Below are 6,741 nucleotides of genomic sequence, written 5' to 3'. Positions count from 1 at the left end.
GGGAGCAATGGCTATATCTGATCCGATTTTGAATGTACTTGCTTCTAGACTGAATTCAGTCGGATGTGCCAAAAATCAGGCCATTTGGACTGATATTGGCAGACTGACTGACATGGATAATCGACTCCGAAAGTGATTCTATGAAGATCCTCAAAAGTAACTATGTGTCTAACTCGATTCCTTCTCCATGTTACACACAAATGCACAAGGACATAATACCCTAACCATTATCTGGTGTCATCGGATAATATTTAGCTCGTAAAATAGACCATAACTTAAAAAATACAAACATATCGATTAAATCGAATATTTCAATTCTAGCTAAATCACAAATATACGAAAAAGCCACTATTGAACGTTACATTGATTCTGATACCCAAGATATTGCAAATGTATACAATCTTATATATCAAAGACGAAGATTTTAGTTAGACCGCTTATAACTCGAGAACGACAGGGTAAGTGTACCAGTAGTCGGCACTTTTAGTCTTTTCAATATTTCAATCTTTCAACATTCTGAGTGAAATATTTCAATTGCAGAAAAATAAAGTTGTTCAGATTCCAAATTTTGTTTAGTTTTCGAAATATAAACAAAAATTGAATTTGTTTTTATAAAATTGGCAAAATTTGCAATTTTACTAAAATAGTAGTTTTTTGCCAGTAGTCGGCACCATTTTCCAATGCTCGGCATGTCTATTTGCCAGTAGTCGGCATATGGTATTTCAGTGAAAAATATTATTTTGTATATTTTTTTATTTCATATAGTATAAAACAATGCTATATTACTAATTCACAGTTTAATTAATTCATTTCGGTTTTAAATAGTGTTTTATTTAATTATCACTCTAAACAAAATATAGGTAGAAAATCAAGAATAGTACTTTCAGTAACGTATGGATTTTCAATTAAAATAAAAATGAGATAAAATAAAAAAAGAAAAAAGTACCTTTCTTATGTTTGGAATTTGTGAATTGATCTCTTTCCTTTCTTCAAAAATGCCACCGCTATCTAAAGCGACAAATAGCTGATTTAAAAAAAACTACTTAATTTAGAAAAGTTTGTCAAGAAGCACAAATAAAAGCAACTGCCGAGTTAAAACTATTTTTATTTGAGTAGTTTTTGGATTAGTTTTTAATACTTTCTGAAGTTTTGGTGAAATTGATCAAAAATGATATTTTTTCTAGTAATCCGCACCCTCTGCCGACTACTGGCAAATCTCTTTTTTTCTGTTCCCAATGTCGGCATTAAATAATATAACAGAAAAATGCTTGATTTGTATGTTTTTAAAGTTATAAAATGATCTTAAGACTGTTATTTACTATTGTAAAATATTTCTGATTCCAAAAGTATTAATTTTAATTCACTTAAATCGATTATTAAGTTGACGCCATCACTATTTTTTCTTTACAAACAAGCACTATCGCACGTGTTGATAGACACTCACTGACAAAAACCGTTATTCTCTCGTAATGAAGGATTGGAGTTCATTGTTTTTTTACAGAAAGAGAACAGGGAACACTGTTGACGTTTTTTTTGCAATTATTTCATTATTAGGTCAATTCTATTCTTAGTTATTTGCGTTTAAATTTCAATACTGCCGACTACTGGAACATGCCGAACTTAGACGCACTTACCCTATATTATTTTTTTTCGCATTACATTTTTTCTATTCTGCAATATTGAATTGTACATTTTGTAAACAACGCTATGTGTTGTGGGTTTCATATTCAGGTCGCAATTATCGTCCAATCTTCACGAAATTTTGCATGGAAGTAGGGTTAGGATCATATTGCAGGAGTTTAGCAGAGCGCTGAAGCCCAGCATTTTGAATGGTCATCGGATAATATTTAGAAATGGGCCACAATTTTGTGTGAAAATATATATGAAAATGACCTCCATATTGATACTGATTTCGTTGCCAAATATAGCCAAATATTAAATATATAGAAAATCATAGAGAGGAATCTAAATTTTCAAAAAATATTTAGAATAGGAAAAAAATTATAGCTGCTCTAAAGCCAAAATATTCATTCGAGAAAGAATAGTTTGTTTGATCTACTTCACATAAATTCCCAATATCAACATTAATTTGTTACAGGTAGCCCTACTAAATATGCACAGTGAGGTAGGGTATCATATATTCGGCTACGACCGACTTTTGACCGTTCTTTACTGTGTCGGTAGTCCAATTATGTATCCAAATATGTTGAGTGATTCGTTCTCCAGAGGGAATTTCTAACGCATTTTTTGAGTTACGGGCAAATATCGGTAAAATTAAAACGCCAATTTGTGAATGAAAAATCCAAATTAAAGTTGACAACACAGCTGCTATCGGTAGGACCTAACAACTACTTCATTTTGGTCGGAAACTTGATGAAAATTATCGTTAATTACCGAAATCATAAGCATCTAATCTTATAGATTTTTGCCGGTAATTCTAACAGTTAAAAAACAGTAAGTTCGGTATGGCCGAAATTTGAATACCCTCCACCATTTGAAACGAATTTGGAAAATTTTTAAAAAATAAAATTTGTTAAAAATCGTGTTAAAATTTTAAAAATACCGAATATAGGAAGTCACCGTTATATTGGCGTCTATACGCAGGCGTGGACTAGCATAGGCAACTTTTGTCATGGGCCATAATAATATTTAAATACGAAATTGGAAAAGAAGGTGAATAATGGAACTAATATCATGCAAATAGGGAGGTGTCGTTATATGTGGGCCAGCATACGCAATTTTTACGTTGGATACGAAATTTAAAACAATTCCAGTGTCGGGTTGGGGGGGGGGGGTTGTCTATACGATATCGTGGACCCATATAGACAATTCTCTTCCAGGGGGTAAACTACCTAGAAAGAACTCCTTATGACAGACAATTCCATTGAAAGAGTTGGCTACAGTAATCAAAATACCGAATATCGGGGGTACCGTTATATGGGGGCTATATGATATCGTGGACCGATATCATATCTAGATATCTTCGTTTCAAGAATATATATGCTTTGTTAGAGTTATTATTATTATTTCGATGACTTAAAAACGAAATGCCGAACTTAATATACCCTCCATACTATGTATGGTGGAGGGTATAAAAATGAGTTAGAGAGTTGCACTGCAGATCTGCGAAATATTGCAGTTAATTATAGTTATCGACCTTCCTCTGCTTTAGGGATTGCTTTTATACTATTTTCTCCTACCTCCCCTAGACTAGACTACTACTTACTTTTACTATATTTTGAAATTTATTTCCCATTTTCTCTGAACTTCGCATATTAGAATCAGACAACATTATATCTCGGATCAAGACATGTAGCTCCTATTTATACCCTACACCACATAGTGGTAAGGGTATTATGTCTTTGTGCATTTGTTTGTAACATGGAGAAGGAAACGAGATAGACCCTTAGTTACTTTTGAGAACCTTCATAGAATCACTTTCTGAGTCGATTTATGCATGTCAGTCCGTCCGTCCGTCCGTTTGTCCATGTATTCTTGTGAACAAAATGCAGGTCGCATATATTATCCGATTGAGATGAAATTTTCCAAACAATATTTTTTTGGCCCAAGGACGAACCCTGTTGAAATTGGTGAGAATCGGATCAAATTTAGATATAGCTCCCATATATATCTTCATCCGATTTCGGGTTAAATGTGCACCAAATATCCACTATCAGTCCAAATTACCTGAATTTTGGCACACCCAACCGAGTTCGGCCTAGAAGCAAGTATATCAAATTTGGAGAAAATCGGTTCAGATATAGCTATAGCTCCCATATATATCTTTCATCCGATTTGATCTTTAAGTCCCTCACATTCCTACTATACACTCCACAACCGTTATATTTGGTACCAGGTATTAGATGGAGCACAGAAATAGCTGTTTTAAATTTTATCGAAATCGGTTCAGATTTGGATGTAGCTCCCATATATATCTTCATCCGATTTCGGGTTAATTGACTACCAAATGGCCAATATCAGCCCAAATGGCCCGAATTTTGGCACATGTGACCGAGATTAGCCTTAAAGCAAATACAACAAATTTGGAGAAAATCGGTTCAGAAACAGCTATAGCTCCCATATATCTTCATCCGATTTCGGGTTAAATGTGCACCAAATGTCCACTATCAGTCCAAATTACCTGAATTTTGGCACACCCAACCGAGTTCGGCCTAGAAGCAAGTGTATCAAATTTGGAGAAAATCGGTTCAGATATAGCTATAGCTCCCATATATATCTTTCATCCGATTTGGTGTTTAAGCCTCTCACATTCGTAATATGCACTCCACAAGAATGATATTTGGTACCAGATATAAGATACAGCCCAGAAATAGCTGTTTGTAATTTTATCGAAATCGGTTCAGATTTGGATATAGCTCCCATATATATCTTCATCCGATTTCGGGTTAATTGTGCACCAAATGGCCGATATAAGTTCAAATGGGCTGAATTTTAGTACATCGGACTAAATTCAGCCTAGAAGCAAGTATATTAAATTTAGTGAAAATCGGTTCAGATATAGATATATATGTTTCATCCGATTTAGAGTTTTAATCCCATACATTCGTAATATTCACTCCACAACCGTGATATTTGGTACCAGGTATTAGATGGAGCACAGGAATAGCTGTTTTAATTTTTATCGAAATCGGTTCAGATTTGGATATAGCTCTCATATATATCTTCATCCGATTTCGAGTTAAATGTGCACTAAATGGTCAATATAAGCCCAAATCACCAGTCTAGAACCTAATACGTAAAATTTGGAGAAACCCGGTTCAGAGATAGCTATAGTTCGTAAAATGCACGATAGAATTAGATAGATTTTGATTTTGTACCAAATATCTCATAGAGCTCTGAAATGCCCTGTATAAACCTTTTTACGAGAGCTCTACTAAATATGCATAGTGGTGTAGGGTATCATATAGTCGGCCCCGCCCGACTTTTGAGCTTTCCTTACTGGTTTCCTAATATATCTCCCATAAATACTGTCTTTTCAACAATTAAAACTCGCATTAAATGCAAAGTTATTCTCCAGCTCGCTCCTAAGTGCGTCCCCTGAGAATATTTTACATAATTCTGAGGGTATATATATTTGTCGGAATACCGGTTAAAACTTAATAAATTTCCCAAATATAGAGTCGCAATGACATATATTTGCTGATATCTTCAAATTCCTCTCCTCCCACCTCGAAATGAAATATTAATCTTTTTTTTGAATACAATACCGGTCCGATTTCATTGCATCACTGTGTCCCTTAAAAATATGAAGAACAAAAAATTTCCGTTCAATTCCACATATGAATGCACATACATATTTATGTGTAAGAGAATGTTTAATGTCTGGTCATCATGTAGCCCATCATCGCCATCAATAACAGACAAGAAGGCCAAGAATACTCCTCCGATGTCGCACCACTACATCCGAAGATTCTCTCGGTCTGTCGGGCAGTTTGTTTAACTTTATCATCGAATAGCAAGTTGTGAGGTAAACTTGACTAAACATAATTAATGCTAAAAATAATGCACGCAAATTTAAGGCCATAATTTTATGTACAGGAGGAAACGCTTTCGTCAACAAATCCTCCCCGGGGCAGTTCCTCCCAGTCAAGACAAACGTGCACAATACTGCATCCGAACATTTGCAAGCAACAACAATGGTGACAGCGTCAAGTGATGGCCACAAAAAGGTTTCTGTTTGGCCAACAAACGAGTTGCATGCGGGGACAACTTCGAGGAGCATGTTGAACAGTTCTGAAATCTGAAAAATATTCATTTTAATTAATGTTGAAAAGATTAAATACATTTAAAGCTTCTCAAGAGCTCTAAGCTGAGATTTATAACCGAAATGTGAACGACGACCGGAGTGTGTTCGTGTGCATGTGTGTGCGGCAGCCATTTGCTTACGGCAAGTTACTGTTGTTGTTTTTTTCTTTCGCCTTCCACTTTAATCAGTTACCATTTGTAACCTCAGCTTTTAACCTCAAGTAAACTGTGATGTCCTTTTGGACTCAATTTCATCGTTGCTTTACATATCCAAATGTTTTTATAATTTAATTTATGTTTTATTTCTGTTGCGAATGTCGCGCCGCGCTCGCTCCACAGACTCTGGTTCTTGATGGTTGCCTTCATTGTAGGAATTTTCTTTGGTAATTTTTCGTTTTTATTTTTTTTTTATAAAAAATCATTCATTCAATATTCGTAAAATGCTTTTTATTTCGCCTTTCGAAGAGAGTGGTCGAATACACAAATTTGGTTATTAGCAGCAGATTTTATCCTGTAAAATGGAGCGTATTAATAATATATGATGACGGCTTGATTGTATCACATTTCTGTCGGGGTGGTTGTGGTGTTGTACACAAGAATTGTACAGAAATGACTTTCCAACATGTTGAAATATTTTTTCAGAAAATATTTTGTATAAGGTGACCAGGCTTTTCAAATGTGATGATCTTGATATGTACGATGGTACAAAAAAAAACTTATAATCCACTTTTGGCAGCCGAAAAGGTTTCAATGTCGACCCTCGTTTTGAAATATAGATTCACATCCCTTGAAAATATATGTATTTTATTTTGTAGATTTAAAGCAAACACGGCAGCCTACAATTTATTGGTATGGTAAATATGCAAATATGCCCTCTAATCCAAGGTTTATGGAACCAACAGTTTTCAAAAGAAAAAATAAAATTTGATTCCAGAGTTGACCTTGGAGTCGAAGTCCGCCAAAAAGACGACTCTG

The sequence above is a fragment of the Musca domestica genome, unplaced genomic scaffold, assembly GCF_030504385.1.
Source record: "Musca domestica strain aabys unplaced genomic scaffold, Musca_domestica.polishedcontigs.V.1.1 128, whole genome shotgun sequence".
NCBI classification, from domain to species: Eukaryota; Metazoa; Arthropoda; class Insecta; order Diptera; family Muscidae; genus Musca; species Musca domestica.
This window is presented reverse-complemented; position numbering follows the sequence as displayed.